Source organism: Bombina bombina, chromosome 4 (assembly GCF_027579735.1).
Source record: "Bombina bombina isolate aBomBom1 chromosome 4, aBomBom1.pri, whole genome shotgun sequence".
Taxonomy (NCBI): Eukaryota; Metazoa; Chordata; class Amphibia; order Anura; family Bombinatoridae; genus Bombina; species Bombina bombina.
Window position 1 is genome coordinate 566,097,369 of NC_069502.1, and position 19,462 is coordinate 566,116,830.

A 19,462-nucleotide genomic window follows, 5' to 3' on the forward strand; every position below is an offset into this window, starting at 1 on the left:
GATTTCTGTCACAGGAGCCAGATTCTCTAGAAACTGCCCTGCCTTCAAGTACCATTTTATAACTAGCAACCCAAACAGGAATTTAGTTTTGTAAATTCTCTTTTATGTGTATTTCCCTTAAACAAGTCATTACTAAATTGTGTATATGTTACGGGTAAAGTCAGAAATCAGTGTAATCCTAGGATTACCCTGGTAAACCTGACATTACCCAAGCGGCTGTTGGTAAAGCCCAATGTAATTCCTCGATCTACACTATTTTATTGCCTCTGCCTGGGGGATTCAAGGAAGGTGCCCCGCCGATTCTCTGGCATCCACCCCAAGTGAACCTTAGGGAATGAGGTTTACAAGGAGGGTTTGCCTCCCTTGAACTCCTCAGGCAGAGGCAAAAAAGATAGTGAAGATATGTAAATTACAGGGCATTGTATATATGTTTGATGCAGGGAATCGATGCACTCTGAGACAATCTATCATGTTGCATCGGGCTTTACCCACAGCCGCTTGTCAGGTTTACCCGGGTAATGCTAGGATTACCCAATTTCTTACTTTACCCACAACATATACACTGTTTCTGGGATCAGTAATTTAAAATAAATTAAATAGTTTGGACTACATTACAAGTGGAGACCTACATTATTGCACGCCCATATATATTTGTGTTAATATGTGTATATATGTGCATATACATATATATTTAACACTGCTGCCCATCGCTGCGTTACCACCTGCACTGCGTGAGTTCTGATGCCGTGTATAATGGCATGAGAATGAGGCTTCTATAGGAGCCTATGGAAGTGCGCTCTCGTGAGCGCAATGCTTCCCAGAAATGCGAACATGAGGTCGCGTTAGCATAGCGGAAAACTGGTAATTCCAGTGCACATTATCGTGCGCTGGTATTACACAGCGGAATGCAAATATCGCATTCATCAAAGTGAGACTAAATACATACAGAGAGAAGTGCACTCACATGAACGAGCAACCAGCTCAATACCATTGTTAGCCTGTTCTATGGCGATCTCCCACCTGGGTGCAGCTTCTTTTAGCCCAGTAATGCTTTTCACAGAGTTGTACTTTCCTGTAGTATATCAGTCTGATTCCACCTATGCCAGTCAGTCCAGCACCAAAATACCAGGCAATTCCTCTCTGAACAAGGAACACTGCAACCCCATACGATCGTTTCGGCCTTCATCAAAGTGATATTTAGTGCTCCACTTGTAATCTGGCCCTTTGTGTACTGGCCCTGTGGGTTCTAGAATAGTGGGGCAGCATGGATTTGTGGTTAGAATAGCAGTCTAACAATCATAAGGACTGAATGACCTACTTCAGGATACCAGTAAAGTGACACGCACCTAACCATACTTTATTACTCCCCTCTTATTCCCTGAAATAAAGACACAACACCAAGTTGGGAGGAAGACCCGCAGGTCGCATTTATTCAAACAGCTAGTGCGCATGCTCACACTAGCAGGTTACTTAGTAACCAACAGCATATGTAAATATGCCGGCGCGCATGAGTCCCTATCCATAACTCCTACTTTGGGAGGGAGCGGCCCAATTTTAATTCGGGATATGATGGAGTCCCTTGGATGACTCCGCCCCATCAGGTGTTAGTCAAGGGGGTTAGGATGATTTTTTCAGTCTGCCTACCTGCGAGGAAAAGGCACCCTAGGCCCGGACCTAGTGACGTCGCCTTTTCTCAAGCCTGACCAATCACTCCACCCCAAGGCTTCAAATTTAGGCCACTACCTCTCGCCACCCTATCTACAAGAGACTCTTGCCGCCACTGCCCGCACAACTTAAAGTTGTGCGCCCAACACCTCTCTCAAATTACCTAAAAATAGGTCCAGACCCACATCAGAGAGATGCACGCCATCAGGGCGATACAACGCCTTCTGATCGGTCAACAGGTTAGGGTGCTTAACCACAAACTGTTGCGACCCGCAAACCGTCTTCCCCACTTCTCTATTAATCTTTTTTCTAATCCTGTAACCGGCACCCAACGAACCTAGGTGCCTCCAATGCAGCCTGGTCACCATATTGGACCACCCTACACGGACCCCCGGGGACCAGGTACGTAGCCACGCAATGTCTGCTTGCATGATTTTGATGAGATCCAACACCGGAATATCACCCACATCATTCCCCCACAGGTGCAACACAATTATCTGGGGCCTACCCCAGCATCGCTGCATATTCTGCAAAAGCATTGGGAGCTCGCGCCAGCGCATGCCTCTCCTGCCTAACCATCTAAGAGACGCCATGGCCGTAGGGAAACCCAATTGTTGCCCCCCAACTGAAGTGGCAGCCCGAATGGCAGCCCAATGGACATAAGAATGTCCCACAATCCAAACTCAAACAGCAGCAGCAGAACCTGAAACATCAACAATAAACTTACTAAACTCGAACCGCAGCAGCAACCTGAACAGTAACATTAACTTGCTAGCCTTACATTGCCCCGTCCACGCATCTATTGCTGCAATGTCCTAACGTACAGCCTATATCTATTCGAGCGCCACCAGCCTAGTCGCTTAATGTCAGCTGCCGACTGCCCTTTTGCCACTGCGGACGTGGCTGCGCCAACCCTAAATTAATGCGTCCCTATGCTATTTGGCTTCATACCCACGCTGCCTGCCACTGTTTTCAACACCTTTTTGAACTGGTAGACCGACAGCGATGAACCATCCTTGTGTACCAACAATTGATTCCCACCTATGGGACACACCCCTAAGAACTCAACACCCGAACTGGGCAGGCTACACCCCCACCTTTCCCAGTCAGAGTCAAACACCCTTACCCTCCTGGTCCGTTTTAGACCGGGGGACAAACAGTAGAACTGCTGACTCATACACCCTAACGTGCTGATGCAGAACACCTTTTCCTGATATCCTAGCTGCCGGTGCTACCAGTTCACTCACGCGCAATGCGCCTGCAAACGCCAGCACAAATGCTGCCCTAAACAGTGTGACCTCATAGGGGGATGAACACCCCCCCCCCAGTCCAAGCAAAAGCCGCTCCAGCCTCTCGCTGGTTATAGGTTCCCACAAGTCTGGAACTTTAATTTCAGTGCGACCCCAACCTCACGCTATCTGTTTCACGAGAAACGACCCTGCCGGATCAGGACCACCTACGAGCTTATAGAAGTATGTAAGGGCTGCCAAACGTGCCTGCACAGCCGCTTTGCACATCCCTTGCCTTTTGAGCACGGATAACCATTCCAGCAACATTACCTGAGACCCATCCCACACAGAAACCTGCCGGTTCCTGCAGAATTTATCCCAAGCATGACACGTAGGCCGCCCAAGTTGCCCGGGCTAGAGCCGTACCCACTAATGACAAAATGGCTCCCCCAGGTCCGCCAGCTGTCAGAGAGGAGGAGGACAGGTCAACCCCACTGCCGCAGTTTCTGGCACTAGCTTCCTAAACTGATCCCACTGGAAGCGCGATAAAGCATCTGCCACCACGTTATCCACTCCCGGCACGTGACGCGCAGAGAATTGAATATTGCTGCGGAGGCAACGCAATACCAAAACACGCAAATAATGCACTAACATTGGAGAGGCCACCGACAGGTTATTAACGACATACACCACGCTCAGGTTATCAGACCAGAACGTAACTACCCTATCCTTGAAGCGATCGGCCCATAATTCTACCGCCACCACGATAGGGAATAGCTCAAGCAAAGTCAGGTTTCTCATAAGCCCTTGCACATGCCACTCCACTAGCCAAGGCCCCGCACACCACTCTATCTCAAAGAAAGCCCCGAAGCCGGATGCCCCAGCCGCGTCAGTGAAGAGCTGCAGCTCTTGACTGGTGACCCACTGCCTAGGCCACAGCCGGACCCCATTGAAGTCTGTCAGGAACTTATCCCACACCTGCAGATCCTCCACAATATCCCTGGAAATCCGTACCCTGCCAGACCTCGCCGGTCCCAGACACCCTTCCATCCGCCTGTTGAATACCCTACCCATGGGTATAACCCTACAGGCAAAGTTCAACATCCCCAATAATGACTGCAGCTCTTTCTTCTGCAACCATTCCCCCGCAGTAGCCAACCTAACCACTTCCAGGAGCTTAAGGACCTTATCACTCAGCAGACGACACAGTGCAGCCTCCGTGTCGATTTCTATGCCGAGATACATCAGGCGCATACACGGCCCCTGCGTTTTATCCTCTGCAAGCGGAACCCCAAACTTGGCAATCATGAAACGCATGGTACCCATCAATCTGGCGCAACTCCCTGAGCCTGGTGAGCCCACCAAGAGGAAATCATCCAGATAATGCGCTACCGCATAATCCTCTGACACCGTGATCACCGCCCAGTGCAGGAAGGAACTGAACATCTCGAATAATGCGCACGACAGGGAACATCCCATGGGCAAACATCTGTCCACGAAATACTCCCCTTGTAATTATACCCCATTAACCGAAAGGACGTGGGGTGCAATGGCAGCAACCTAAATGCCGACTCAATGTCGACTTTTGCCAACTCAGCCCCCTTCCCTGCCCGCAACACCACCTCAAGTGCCCGGTCGAAGGACTGGTAGTGCACTGAAGCCAGTTAGGGATCAATGGTATCGTTGAACGATGCACCTGCTGGGTAGGACAGGTGCTGAATCAGCCAAAACTTGCCTGGCTCTTTCTTGGGTACCACCCCCAAGGGAGACACAACCAAATCTACCATTGGTAACTCTGCAAAGGGACCCACCATTCTACCGAGACGCACTTCCTTCATAAGTTTCTCCCGCACCACCTCTGGATACTCCTTAACCGACTTCAGATTGCAGTGGGTTGCCGACCCCCTCATGTAAGTCATGATGGGGATCCGAAAACCCTCCCACAACCCCACCAGCAGCACCCCTGCTGCCTGGCGGTCCGGGTATAACTGTAGCCAAAGCTCAAGAACGCCCACCCTCAGCGGGGTGGACGCTCATCACCCCAGCTCCTCCCTTAGCCTGCCCTCTGTCTGCCCCGAGGTCTCGCCATTTACACTCACAACCTGGGTGACCCCCACCGCAGAACTTGCAGATTTGACGAAAGGAGCACGCTGTGCCCCTATCACACTGCCGGTCCTGGAACTTCCAACACTCACACCCCTTAAGCCGAACCTTGGCAAAGGACCTCTGCACCCCTGCCGGAGAGCCCGGGGGGGAGGTAGACCCAGCCTAGCCCACAGGTGCATATCGTCGTACCGAAATTCAAAAGGTGGTTCCCCACCATTTTTCTGCCATACTCGTCATCGTAATCGCAACATGCCCCCTCCTTGTACCTCTGACAGATTCAGTCAATTGTATCCATGTATTTGATGACTGCCTGCATCTGATCAGGGTGCTTATCCAAATTAATATGCGCCCAGAACTCTGAAACAGCGAAGCCATTCCAAGTACGTATCCGGGCGCTTAAACTTCTTTGAGCCTGTACCATCTTTACTCCTCTCCTTCTGCCTCGGTGCTTCTACTGACAGTTCGAACACATTAACAAACTTGCCTGCCTGTATTCGCTGCACAGTCTTAGTTTTCAGATGCCCATAAAGACAGTGAACCTGACACGTAAAGACAGTAACTGCAGCAGCGCTGGTGGGATAACCTGCTGCCCTGCTGGCTGCATTACCTGCCCTTGTGGGCCCCCTAGCTGCCCTGGAAGCCCCACATTCATACCCCCACCGGAACCCACAGGCACCCGCTGAGCCGCACTGGGACCCTGCACACCCTGTCCTCTCCTGTCATGTAAAACCATCTCTTGCATGCCACCCCCAGACACTGGCCCAACAGTATTACCACCAAATTCAAAATCCAAATGTCCCTGCTGCTGCATGCCCTGCACACCTTGTACTCTCCTATCCTGCGGAGCCATCACCTGCATGCCACCCCCGGACACTTGTCTAACAGTATTGCCACCCAATTCCAAATGTCTCTGTTGGTGCAACACTGACCCATCACTCGCCGGACCAAACATACTGCCCCCAACACCTCCAGCAGGGCCGGTCCTCGGCCCCGGTACCCCCGACCTACCTGTCCGGGCAACATGCGAGGACCCGCTCCTGCTCACTGCTTGCCTCCAGCTGCGACCGCGATCACTGCCGCGGCCTCGCAAGGGGTGTTTCCTGTTCCGGATGCCGCACCAGAAGTGCATTACCAGAAGGGACGGGGCCATGACGCGTGACACTCGCGCACGCAGTTACTGGGAGGCCTACACCTGAAGCCACCTCGTATGGGCTGCAGCTGGCTATAGACCTACCCGGCTCCGGCCGCCCAGCCAGGCCCAAAGGTCCAACCAAACTGCTGCCACACTCCCACGCCGGGGCCAGGTGAGCACCGGCACTAGGCCGACCCTGCCCTGAACCGGAACCCACACCAGCCCCCGCCTGCCATCCTGACACTGCTCCGGGCCCAGACCCAGGCCACATAGGCCCCGAACCAAGCCCTGGCTGAGGGCCACGCCCTCCGAACTCCACACCTCCTCCAGACCCCAAAGAGGGCCCAATCCCAAGCCCAGAACTAGGCCCGAGGCCCACTCCTGTACTAGGCCCAAAAACAGGCCCAAAGCCTACCGGACCCCCGGGCGTAACTGCCACCACTAAGGCCTGCAGGAGGGACATCACCCCCGCTGCCGCCTCAGCTGGCAAGGTCTGCATGCCCTGCACCGAGCCACTGCTCAGCATAGGGGACACCTCCACCTGAGAGGCCTCCAGCCCTGCGCCACTAGGCCCAGGGCCTGAGGCCTCCTCAAACTCTTCCTCCTCCTGCCTATCCACTACCTCCCCCACCTCAGTCTCTTCCCCACTCGACTCTGCAACCTCATATAATGAGGGAGAGCCTGGGGGGGCTGGAGAGGGGGCCTTAGAACACTGGCCACATGGGATCATGCCCTCCTGCGTGGGAAGGGGACTCTACTCACTAATCACTCTCTTCTCCTTTGCAGGAGCCCTACTACCACCCGGGGACCCATCCCTGAACCTCCTAGGGGGGACAGATACTCGTCTGGCACGATTCATGCTGACATCAACTCAGAACTTCTTGCAGAAAACCGGAGGAAAGAGGCAGAACTTTCCAGAACATCAGTTCTTAAATCCCTAGGTGAGTCACTCCCCTTAAGCTGCAACATTGTTGCAGCTCCATCTTTTCTTTACATTCCTATCCTTGCAAGGCCACAGCCCTTAATACGTTTCATTCCCACTAGGTCGTAGTGGGAATGTAGTTTAAATCCAGATGTGGCATTTAAGTTTTCATGTTTGTGTATCTGGATAATAAAACATTACAAATAGCAATTCAGAAATGCACTAGCTTTGTAAACGTTATTGTATTTTATTTCTGGTATATACCAGGGTTCTTCAAACTTTTTTTTACCAAGACCCAGTGCCATAATACCACATAACTTCATGACCCTTTTTTTTATGCTTGGTCTGAAAATTTCTGAAGTAATATAGAACAAGATAGCTGCAATTTTTGGCAAAATGACTAAAAATGTGTGCATACTTTATTCCTAATTATAGTCAAACTTGAAAGTGTTGTAAAATGTAATAACACCCACCCACACACTCTTATACAACACACATACCACACACACTCTCATACAACACACACTACAGACTCATTCATATAACACACACTCACACCACATACTTTCATACAACACACACACTCTCATAACACACACATAAGTCGCGACCCAGTAAACATGGTGTTGCGACCCAGTGATGGGTCCCGACCCATGGTTTGAAGAAGAGGGGGCAACCCCCAACCTGGAATTTGCAAGCACACAGCATTTTCTCCAGGTCACTGTAGACAATATTATTAGGGCCATTGGTGGTACAGGTACATAGGTCCCAATGACTGCCAAACTGTTTATTTATATATATATATATATATATATATATATATTTTACCTCACATTGCAGCTGTACCGATTGTGACACAGCTGCTTTTCCAGGGCTGTTTTAGCACAGTCTGCTTGTTCCCTTATTCTGAAGTTCCTATAGAGTGAATAACAAAAACGGGAGTGGCTTGTGCTTCTAAATGCTGCTGAGGGAATGGAGGTGCAGAACAGGTGTGAAAATCGGTTAATGCTCAGAATGAAATCCAGCCCCTGGAGTTGTGCTGTAGGAGGTAGAATGACAGCAACTGACATGTAAGTGTCAATGTTTCTATATTTATGTTAAAGTGGGTTTTATATGTATGTGTGTGTCACTGTAAGCAAGTGTGTAAGTTTGTTTCTGTTTGTGTGTGAGTGAGCAAGTATGTGTGTTTGTTCCCGTTTGTGTATGAGTGTGTGTTTATTCCTGAATGTGTGTGAGCAAGAGTGTGAGTTTGTGTGTGTGTCAGAATGAGTGTGATTTTGTGTGTCTTGATGTGTGTGTGTGTGTGTGTGTGTGTATGTGTATCATAGTATGAATTTGTTTATTTGTATGTCAGAAAAGAGTGTGTTGTGTGTTAGAAAAAGTGTGAGTTTCTGTATGAGAGGAAGAGTGTGTTTATTCGTGTATGTGAGAGTGTGTTTATGTGTGAGCAAACGTGCATTATGTGTGTTGTAATAAGCATATATTGCAGAACTGGGTTGCAGTGTTTAGATTGGGATTTTTTTTAAAGAAGCCAGTACATCTACCTGTGTGCCCAAGACTCCTGGGCCTGACTGAGTAGAGTAAGAGGATGCTGGGGGCTACAAGGGAAGTGTACATGATCTAAAATTTAATTTGGGCCTATATCGAGTATGAAGAAAATTCAGGGGTTATGCCTCTGATCTGAACTCAAATTTTGGTATATAGGTGGTATGATGGGTCCATAGAGACACTGTATCTGATCTCAGATCTTATTGGGCACAGAGCTGGCATAAAGTGGCGGCTTGCAAGAGTTAAACAATATAAGTTCTTATCTGGGCATATAGCAGCAATAAAGGGGGCTGCTAAGACCATACATCTGTTCAGATATCTAATTTAGGCCGTGCAGCCATGCTTGTGACCTGATCTCTCATTAGAGCATACAGCTGAGCTGATGTCTCATTTGGATGTATATTTTGCACAAATGGGGCTACAGGGGCATGGAAAGGGATGGAATAGCATGTATGTTATCTAAACTATTACTTGCACATATAGCTGGCAAATCCTTGCTACTATTTTGGTAAGCAAATTATTTAATTGTTATATATATATATATATATATATATATATATATATATATATATATATATATATATATATTACACACTCACCGCCCTTGCCTTCAGAACCGCCTTAATTCTTCGTGGCATAGATTCAACAAGGTATTGGAAACATTCCTCAGAGATTTTGGTCCATATTGACATGATAGCATCACGCAGTTGCTGCAGATTTTTCGGCTGCACATCCATCATGATAATCTCCCGTTCCACCACATCCCAAAGGTGCTCTATTAGCTTGAGATCTGTTGACTGTGGAGGCCATTGGAAAAAATTGAACTCCTTGTCCTGTTCAAGAAACTGGTTTGAGATGATTTGAGCTTTGTGATATGGCGCATTATCTAGCTGGAAGTAGCCATCAGAAGATGGGTACACTGTAGTCATAAAGGGAGGGACATGGTCAGCAACAGTACTCTGGTAGATTGTGGAATTTAAACAATGCTCAATTGGTACTAACGGGCCCGAAGTGTGCCAAGAAAATATCCCCCACACCATTACACCACCAGCCTGAACTGTTGATACAAGGCAGGATGGATCTATGCTTTCATGTTGTTTATGCCAAATTATGACCCTACCATCTCAATGTCGCAGCTAAAATCAATGCTCATCAGACTAGGCAATGTTTTTACAATCTTCTATTGTCCAATTTTGGTGAGCCTGTGCGAATTGTAGCCTCGGTTTCCTGTTCTTAGCTGACAGGAGTGGCACCTGGTGAGGTCTTCTGCTGCTGTAGCCCATATGCTTCAAGGTTCGACGTTTTGTGCATTCAGAGATGGTATTCTACATACCTTGATTGTAACGAGTGGTTATTTGGGTTACTGTTGCCTTTCTATCATCTTGAGCCAGTCTGCCTATTCTCCTCTGACCTCTGACATCAACAAGACATTGCTGTCCACACAAATGGCGCTCACTGGATATTTTCTCTTTTTCAGACCATTCTCTGTAAACCCTTGAGATGGTTGTGCGTGAAAATCCCAGTAGATCAGCAGTTTTTTAAATACTCAGACCAGCCCGTCTGGCCCCAACAACCATGCCACGTTCAAATTCACTTATATCCCCTTTCTTCCCCATTCTGATATGGTTTGAACTTCAGCAAGTCATCTTCACCACATCTATATGCCTAAATGCATTAAGTTGCTGCCATGTTATTGGCTGATTAGCAATTTGTGTTACCAAGCAATTGAACAGGTCTACCTAATAAAGTGGCCGATGAGTGTATATATCTAATGTATTTATCTTAGTGTGTCTGATTAAGAGCATGTATTATGTGGTTGTAGGCTAGAGACCCGGGGAAGAAGGAATCTTGACGTGGGCCTAGCCTATCACCATTTGGCTAAACTTTGTAACTAACTTCCATTTTGCTTTTAGTCTAGCTGTGTGCTTGCAAGAGTGTACCGGACTTTCTATCTTTTTATATATATTTAAATGTAAATATATATAATGTAAATAAAATGTTTTCTCACCATATTGCAGCCCTAGTTTTAGAGTTTTGGGAATTGAATTTCTCAAGCACTATCTTATATCTAAGTATAAGCACTTACTTGAGTGATTTTTGACACCAATAAGTTACGATGTTTAAAATAATGTGCAGCTCATGTGTACAACAAGCAACTCTGTCTGCTTCATATGTTGCCACTAATATTATTATGCTTAGGGCAGTTTATTTTTTTTGCCCCCCTCTGGAAAAATTTCTGCGGACGCCTATGAGTACAGCTATAAATACAAATGTAAAGCAACTTATAACTACATTCATACACATGAATATGTTTTTATATCTATATCATAATGTCTTGGGCTTCCAGACCTATGAAATCAACAGGTTAATAATGTTTGCCTCCGTCTTGTTTGATGACAGAGTGGGAGAATATTGTTCACAACGGCTTAAGGGATTACAGATAGTGTGTGGGCTAGCGTTGTGAGGAAATCTTTAGCACTATCATCTGGTTTGTGTTTTCATTTTAGTTGTGGTGGCTAATACTGCAAAAAGTATGCAAAGTAAAAAAAAATCTAAATAGTATTGTTAAAGGCTGCTGTGGGTCTTGCTGTCTGTCTAGATAGTTAACTTTTATTAAAAAGAGAATATGCAAAAAGATATTTAACCCCTACAAAGGTGTGAAACGCATAGTTAGTCAGCTTCAAAGCAGCAATTGTCTACTGGGAGCTAGCTGAATAAATTTGGTGAGCCAATGACAAGAGGTGTATGTGCATAGCCACCAATCACCAGCTAGATCCTAGAAGTGCATTATTGCTCCTTACCTACTTACGTAGGTAAATGTGATGATCAAAGTAAATTGAAAATTCTCACAAAATTGAATGCTCTATCTGAACCATGAAAGTTTCATTTTGACTTGTGTGCCCCTTTCATATGCTTTCTAGATAGCTAAGACAGTGCCTATTTATACCCCCTTTTATTGAATGTTTTGTATATATTATATCAGAAAGAGAAAGAAACATATATTTTTTTTTCTTTGATTAATCCATTAACTTATTTTGTTTTCTTTGAGTTTATAAAGGAAAATGGAAGCAATTAAAACATTTAATGCACTTACATGTCTCAAGAAATTGAGAATGAAATTACATCTCCCCCTCCAAATTCTCCTTCCACTACAATGTAAACCAAACCGAGCACTACATTACATCATCATGAAGCCAAAATTGATACATGATATAAACACCAAAATATAGTCAAAGACAAAGAGATTTTTACACACACACTGACGTAGAAACTAACTAGAGTATGGAGATATGCCCAAGGCATGCAGTGAGCTCATATGGTTACTGTTAACTTGTTTTGATAGATGGCACACTTAGATTACTGTAAGGCATACTGTGCCGGTCTCAGTTATTTCGGTAAAATGGTATTGAGAAAATATACTTGAGCTGGCACACTATGGAATACGGAACACTGAATGCTATAAACTGGTACTTACTGTAACTGGTATGCTTATGGCTTACTGGTATTATGAAAGCTTACTGACACAGATATTGCTGTAAACTGGTACTCAGAAGGCTGACTGTGGTTGGCACTATTACAGCCAGGGGTTACCAATCCCACCACTGCCTGTCAATCTGTCATAGACAGGGTTAAATAATCACAAACACCACTTTGCAACACAGGCAGGGCTAACACTGTATACAACAGGCAGGGCTAACCATCAGTCTCAGCAACTTGCATTCGACAAACAGGACTACTTGTCAAGCGGTGACATTGGGGAGTGTACATATAGTTTAGGTGTGTATATATATATATATATATATATATATATATATATATATATATATATATATACTGTATATTGCTTTATTTTTGTGCCATAAATTTTGCACCTTTTAGTGCACATAATTGCATTTAAATTTTGCACCACAGATTACGCAATTGTCAGTATACAGGAAGTGCAGAATTATTAGGCAAGTTGTATTTTTGAGGATTAATTTTATTATTGAACAACAACCATGTTCTCAATGAACCCAAAAAACTCATTAATATCAAAGCTGAATAGTTTTGGAAGTAGTTTTTAGTTTGTTTTTAGTTATAGCTATTTTAGGGGGATATCTGTGTGTGCAGGTGACTATTACTGTGCATAATTATTAGGCAACTTAACAAAAAACAAATATGTACCCATTTCAATTATTTATTTTTACCAGTGAAACCAATATAACATCTCAACATTCACAAATATACATTTCTGACATTCAAAAACAAAACAAAAACAAATTAGTGACCAATATAGCCACCTTTCTTTGCAAGGACACTCAAAAGCCTGCCATCCATGGATTCTGTCAGTGTTTTGATCTGTTCACCATCAACATTGCGTGCAGCAGCAACCACAGCCTCCCAGAACTGTTCAGAGAGGTGTACTGTTTTCCCTCCTTGTAAATCTCCCATTTGATGATGGACCACAGGTTCTCAATGGGGTTCAGATCAGGTGAACAAGGAGGCCATGTCATTAGATTTTCTTCTTTTATCCCCTTTCTTGCCAGCCACGCTGTGGAGTACTTGGACGCGTGTGATGGAGCATTGTCCTGCATGAAAATCATGTTTTTCTTGAAGGATGCAGACTTCTTCCTGCACCACTGCTTGAAGAAGGTGTCTTCCAGAAACTGGCAGTAGGACTGGGAGTTGAGCTTGACTCCATCCTCAACTCGAAAAGGCCCCACAAGCTCATCTTTGATGACACCAGCCCAAACCAGTACTCCACCTCCACCTTGCTGGCGTCTGAGTCGGACTGGAGCTCTCTGCCCTTTACCAATCCAGCCACGGGCCCATCCATCTGGCCCATCAAGACTCACTCTCATTTCATCAGTCCATAAAACCTTAGAAAAATCAGTCTTGAGATATTTCTTGGCCCAGTCTTGACGTTTCAGCTTATGTGTCTTGTTCAGTGGTGGTCGTCTTTCAGCCTTTCTTACCTTGGCCATGTCTCTGAGTATTGCACACCTTGTGCTTTTGGGCACTCCAGTAATGTTGCAGCTCTGAAATATGGCCAAACTGGTGGCAAGTGGTATCTTGGCAGCTGCACGCTTGACTTTTCTCAGTTCATGGGCAGTTATTTTGTGCCTTGGTTTTTCCACACGCTTCTTGCGACCCTGTTGACTATTTTGAATGAAACGCTTGATTGTTCGATGATCACGCTTCAGAAGCTTTGCAATTTTAAGAGTGCTGCATCCCTCTGCAAGATATCTCACTATTTTTGTCTTTTCTGAGCCTGTCAAGTCCTTCTTTTGACCCATTTTGCCAAAGGAAAGGAAGTTGCCTAATAATTATGCACACCTGATATAGGGTGTTGATGTCATTAGACCACACCCCTTCTCATTACAGAGATGCACATCACCTAATATGCTTAATTGGTAGTAGGCTTTCAAGCCTATACAGCTTGGAGTAAGACAACATGCATAAAGAGGATGATGTGGTCAAAATACTCATTTGCCTAATAATTCTGCACTCCCTGTATTTATGAAAATCTAAGTAGTGCTCTCCAAATAATATATCAGCTTATGGCAGGGTTACAACACAATATACTTAATAATTATCCTTAAAACTAGAAACCCTTAATCAACATGCATCTACTAAGACAACAAAATTAATATAATTACCTGAACTCTTTTATTTAGTTAATATCCATGAACATTTTTGAAATATATTTGCAATAAAAGGAATATAAAATAAATGATAAAGTTAAAACCAACTATTAAGATATGCTATCCCTCTTATAAAACCCAGAAAAATATACCTTCACAAATCAGCCTTATTTACAAATAGCCTTTTATTTAGTTAACACAATGGGACTAAAAACCTTTAACATCCAAGCAGTACAGTTCTAAACAGTGCTTATAAACAATAGGATAATATATATATTCTGCTATTTAACTGTAATTTATCCTAATACAATATTAAATTACAATATCAGAACTTGCACAGATGAGTTACTTAGCCAATCAGATACAGATTTAAACAATATATAGGCTGTGACTACCAATTTAAAAACCCAATTTGTGTTTTCCAATCTTCCAATTGTAATTTTACTGTAGTGACTATGCATATAATTTATCTTACCAAAAACCTTGTATACATTACCAAATAAACAGCAATCCAGTTTCCAATGTTTCTCAACAGATCCAATTTCACCTCAGAAATTCAAAATTGGGGGTATTGCATATGGAGTCCAACAGTAGTTGTATGCTTTAATAATAACCACAGTAGTTATTCCTTCAGCTTTAGCCAGCAACCTCCTTATTAGTCTCTATGTTGGGGTGTAAATCATCTGATTTCACCCCTCCCCTTTTTTGATTATTATCAGTCATTGGTGAGTATTGGAAACGCCCACGGAGCCTTGTCCCTGGTCCGCCCTTAGAGTTGAAACATGTTTACCATGGCAACGTATCTTTTGGACAGTTAAATTCCCTTAACTGTCCTACCAGTATTGGCCCTTAGGTGGCAGCAGATATCCAGACAAAACAATTTCACCTTTAAAATTTCTAAGCATTTTTAAGCAAGTTAATTATTCTCATAAAATGGTTATTTAATCAGATTACACTCTCTGCATTAATCATATATAACCCCAATTACAGAAGGGTAGTATTAGATTTTTTTTTCTGATTTTTCTGATACCAAATATGTTATATTAACATTTTATTATATTAAGGCAATTTAATACTGCTAATCATTAGCTTAAAATGCATTATAATTTTATCAGTATCCTGGCATTTCTATACAAATAACAACCTATTTTTATATTTCCAATAGTTCTGTCTGCATTGTGTTCTAATATGAATATATCATATTTTATGTTTCTAATAAGCCCTGGATGTATGAACCTTCTTCATGCAGATCTGAGATTATATGCCTGAAAAATACAAACAATACAGAGGTTATTAAACATTTTTGACTGACTAAAACCGTTACTTCCCAAGCTTAGCAAAAACCCATGTAATAATAGAGAATTAGACAATATCCCAAATTTCTAGATTTAATACATTCTGGGGCATGCATTCAGGGATGATATTTGCTGTATGTTCAGTAGTTTCAGAGTCACACCATAGCATTTGTTTGTTGGCTAAGGCCTTCACTGCCCCACCCACATAGCATGGGGTTAATCCATGAATAGTTGTAAAAGTCACAATACAACATATCTTCTGTTTAGCTAGCAATGCAGATGTGTATTCTACTTGCCTATAACATAGTTGTTTCAAAATTTCATCTTGGGCCATTTTCTTTTATTTGTGTTATCCTCCCAGGCTCTTCGTCTCTTACTCACCACATGGGGTACAGAGTGATATGAAATTTGCACTTCCTAATTAAGAAGCAAATGTTTTCCTTTTGTCTCTTGGGACCTGTTGTCTGTAGTTCAGCCTGGAGATGTATATTCAATTTGTGAGGGTTTCTGAGTCAAATCCTGACATCAGAATTTAAACCTTATTCCAGTAATATCTGATACAAATATGGTTTCATACATAAACGTATTTCCCTGTCCTATTGACATACATATATATATAAATATGTATTTACCTGTGCCCTGACACAATGTAATACACATACGTATCTCTTGATGCATCTATATCAAGCTTGTCAAATCGCATCATAGATGCAACTTTTAGTATGCGTTTTTTCTACTATTATTGCAATTTAATTATTTATCACATAATGATCAATCTAATGATGTTTCTTTGTGTACTAATGCACCTACTATCTCCTCCTTGGCGATGGATGCAGATGGTGTACCTCCAGCAATGAAAAGGTTTATTGCTACTGCCGTTTTTAAGCCCCTAACTGAAGCTCCTAGCTGCACTAAAACCTTCAAATAAGCAAAAAAGATCAGTTCAAATTTTACCTTCTACTAGTAATATAAATCCTGACCTACTAAATACTGAAGTATCTTCGAATGATGATTCCTCTAACAGTGAAACTCCCTCATCGGACGTAAAACCAGATAATTCCTCCCTTTTATTTAAAATTGAACATATTTGTTCTCTTTTGAAGGAATTTAGAGTCACTTTAGGGATTGAAGAAGCTAAACCTTCTGATGATAAACCCTGTAATAGTTTGAATTCAGTATATAAAAGTGTTGTCAATCTTCCTGAGATTTTCCCTATACCTGATGCTGTCTCCAATATGATTGCTAAGGAATGGTCTAAACCAGGTGTCTCTTTTAACCCTTCTTCAAGGTTTGAAAAAAATGATATCCTTTACCTGCTGCTAACTTAGAGTTATGGGAAACAGTTCCCAAGGGTGATGGGGCCATTTCCACTCTAGCTAAACACATTACTATTGCTGTAGAAAACAGTTCTTATTTTAAAGACCCTTTAGATAGAAAACTTGAATCTTATCCAAGAAGGGCATATTTACATATTGGCTATATTCTTAGACTAGCTATATCTATCGCTGACGTATATGCTGCTTCTACTTTCTGGTTATCCAGTCTAAGTCAGCAGTTGTCTTCCAGGGCCGGACTGGGACCATAAATAGGCCCAGGCATTTTAATGCAGAGCAGCCCACCCCATCCTCCCTCAACCCCTATTCTATTTAAATTGTTGGTATGAAAAAATAAAATATAATAAATGGCACATTGTGTTCAGTATTAGCGCACTGCTGGAAGTACATTTTGTTTATTGCATACCTCCCAACATTTCAAAATTTGAGAGGGATCCCCCCAAACCCCAGAGGGGGAAATTATGGTGTTCTCTCTCCTAAACCCCCCTACCATAAATTTTAAAGTACAATCTTCCCCCTTCTGGACCTTTCATGTATCACCAAGAAACACTAGACATGGGTAAGCCAAATAAATAAGGAAAAGTTACACACTAAGCTTCCTCCCTTGATCTCTTGACACCACCAGAAAAGCATATGTGAGTATCATCTGCATCAGACAGTTTAGCTGCACACACATACACATTGGGGAACACAAGGACATGCAAACAGGGACAAGACACACATATAGACACACACATGCAAAAACACAAGGATAATCACACAGAGACACACAAACACCCAGGGACACACACAAACATACACACACGGACACACACATATACACATGGACACACACACACAAACACATACACACAGGGAAAACACAAACATACACGGGAACTCACACACACAAACATACACACAGGGACTCGCACATACACACAGGGCATACCCACCCTTACACAAATATACACACAGTGACACATTCACGCAAACATACACACAGGGACACACACAGAGGTCACACAAGGATACGCACAGTGACACACACACAGGGGGACACACAGAGACACACACACAAACATACGCACAGTGACACACACATACACACACACACACACACACACAGTGACACACAAACATATTCACAGTGACACACACACACAAACATACACCCAGTGACTCACACACAGGAGGGCACACAAGGACGCACACAAACATACACACAGTGACACACACAGGGGGCACACAAGAACACACACACAGAGTGACACACACACACATACGCACAGTTACTCACACACAGGAGGGCACACAAGGATACACACAGTGACACGCAGACACACTCAGGGGGCACACAAGAACATATGGGGACACACAAGGACACACATACAAAGGGGCGTGCATGCAGGTGCAAGCTATTTTTTTGCTCCCCTTAAAGACTCCTACAAAGACTCCTGCAAATACAAAGTGAAGATTTGACCAATAAACACCTTATCTGCAGTTCACAAAAAAAAATCTAATTTGCACCAATTCCAAATGTTATGCTCAGAGACCTGGCTCCTGCCACACTTAAAAAAAAAAAAAAAAAACTTACTAAAAGGCCTACCTCCTCTGTAAATATTGCCATTTTACTGTCAGACAATGAAGCACATGGACACGCTTTTCCAAAACTTCAGCTCCTCTTGTTTGCTGTGCAGAACTGTGCTCTTTAGCGCCCTCTGCTGGCTGTAATGGTTAAAAGAGTTTTAAATAAAATGAATGTGCTGCAGCGCTCACCAGGGCCAGTGTTGCTACGTACTATGGCTTGTAAATTGCTAGTAAGCAGCGTACAGGCGGCTGCTTCATTGCTCCTCTGGCTAAGACAGGCAGTCCCAGATAGCGCTGAGTCGCATGGGATATGTAGGGCCCATGGCCACTTCCAAAAGTTTGCAAGGTTAGCAAACCATCTGATAAAGAAAAAAGGTTAAGTCAAATTTCATGTGCCTTTTTAGAAGCATGGGCCTGAAGCTGCAACTCCAATAGCCTCTACGCTAATCTTGCCTTGCAACCAGCCCGGCCCACCGGGCATTTGCCCGGTATGCCCGACGTTCAGTCCAGGCCTGTTGTCTTCTGATCCTGATTGTTCTAATCTCTTGAATTTACTTCAATATGCAAATAATTTTATTTGCGATGCAGTATTTGATATCATGAAAATTAACATAAAAAATATGTATTTAGCTTTTCTTACCAGAAGAGCTTTATGGCTTAAATCATGGAATGCTTGTATGGTATCTAAAGCTAGATTACAATCTTTCTTTCCAAGCAAACAAATTATTTGGGTATCAACTGGATTCTATTATGTCTACTATTACTGGAGGTAAGCGAGTTTTGTTTTCCCCAGGACAAAAAGTCTAAAGGGAAATTTAAAGCTCCCAATCGCTTTCGTTCCTTTATCCAGAACAGAGAACAGAAAACTGACCCCTCCCCTAAACCCCCTGGGTCAGTCTGGAGACCATCTTCAAATTGGAATAAATCCAAGCAGAATAAGAAACCTAATTCAGCCTCTAAGATCTCATGAATGTACGGCCCCCAATACAGTACTACTGGTAGGGGGCAGATTAAACCTTTTTCAAGAATCTGTCCAAA

The 19,462-nt window shown here is 43.7% G+C and overlaps 1 long non-coding RNA gene across 2 annotated transcripts in view; it reads left to right on the plus strand.

Annotated features, from left to right (window-relative positions):
* Nucleotides 1-19,462, plus strand: part of LOC128656565 (uncharacterized) — a 327,667-nt gene that overhangs the window by 122,625 nt on the left and 185,580 nt on the right. For both annotated transcript variants that reach the window (XR_008402029.1, XR_008402030.1), the window contains exon 3: nt 6,919-7,073. This is a non-coding gene — a long non-coding RNA (uncharacterized LOC128656565). The remainder of the gene's footprint in view (nt 1-6,918; nt 7,074-19,462) is intronic.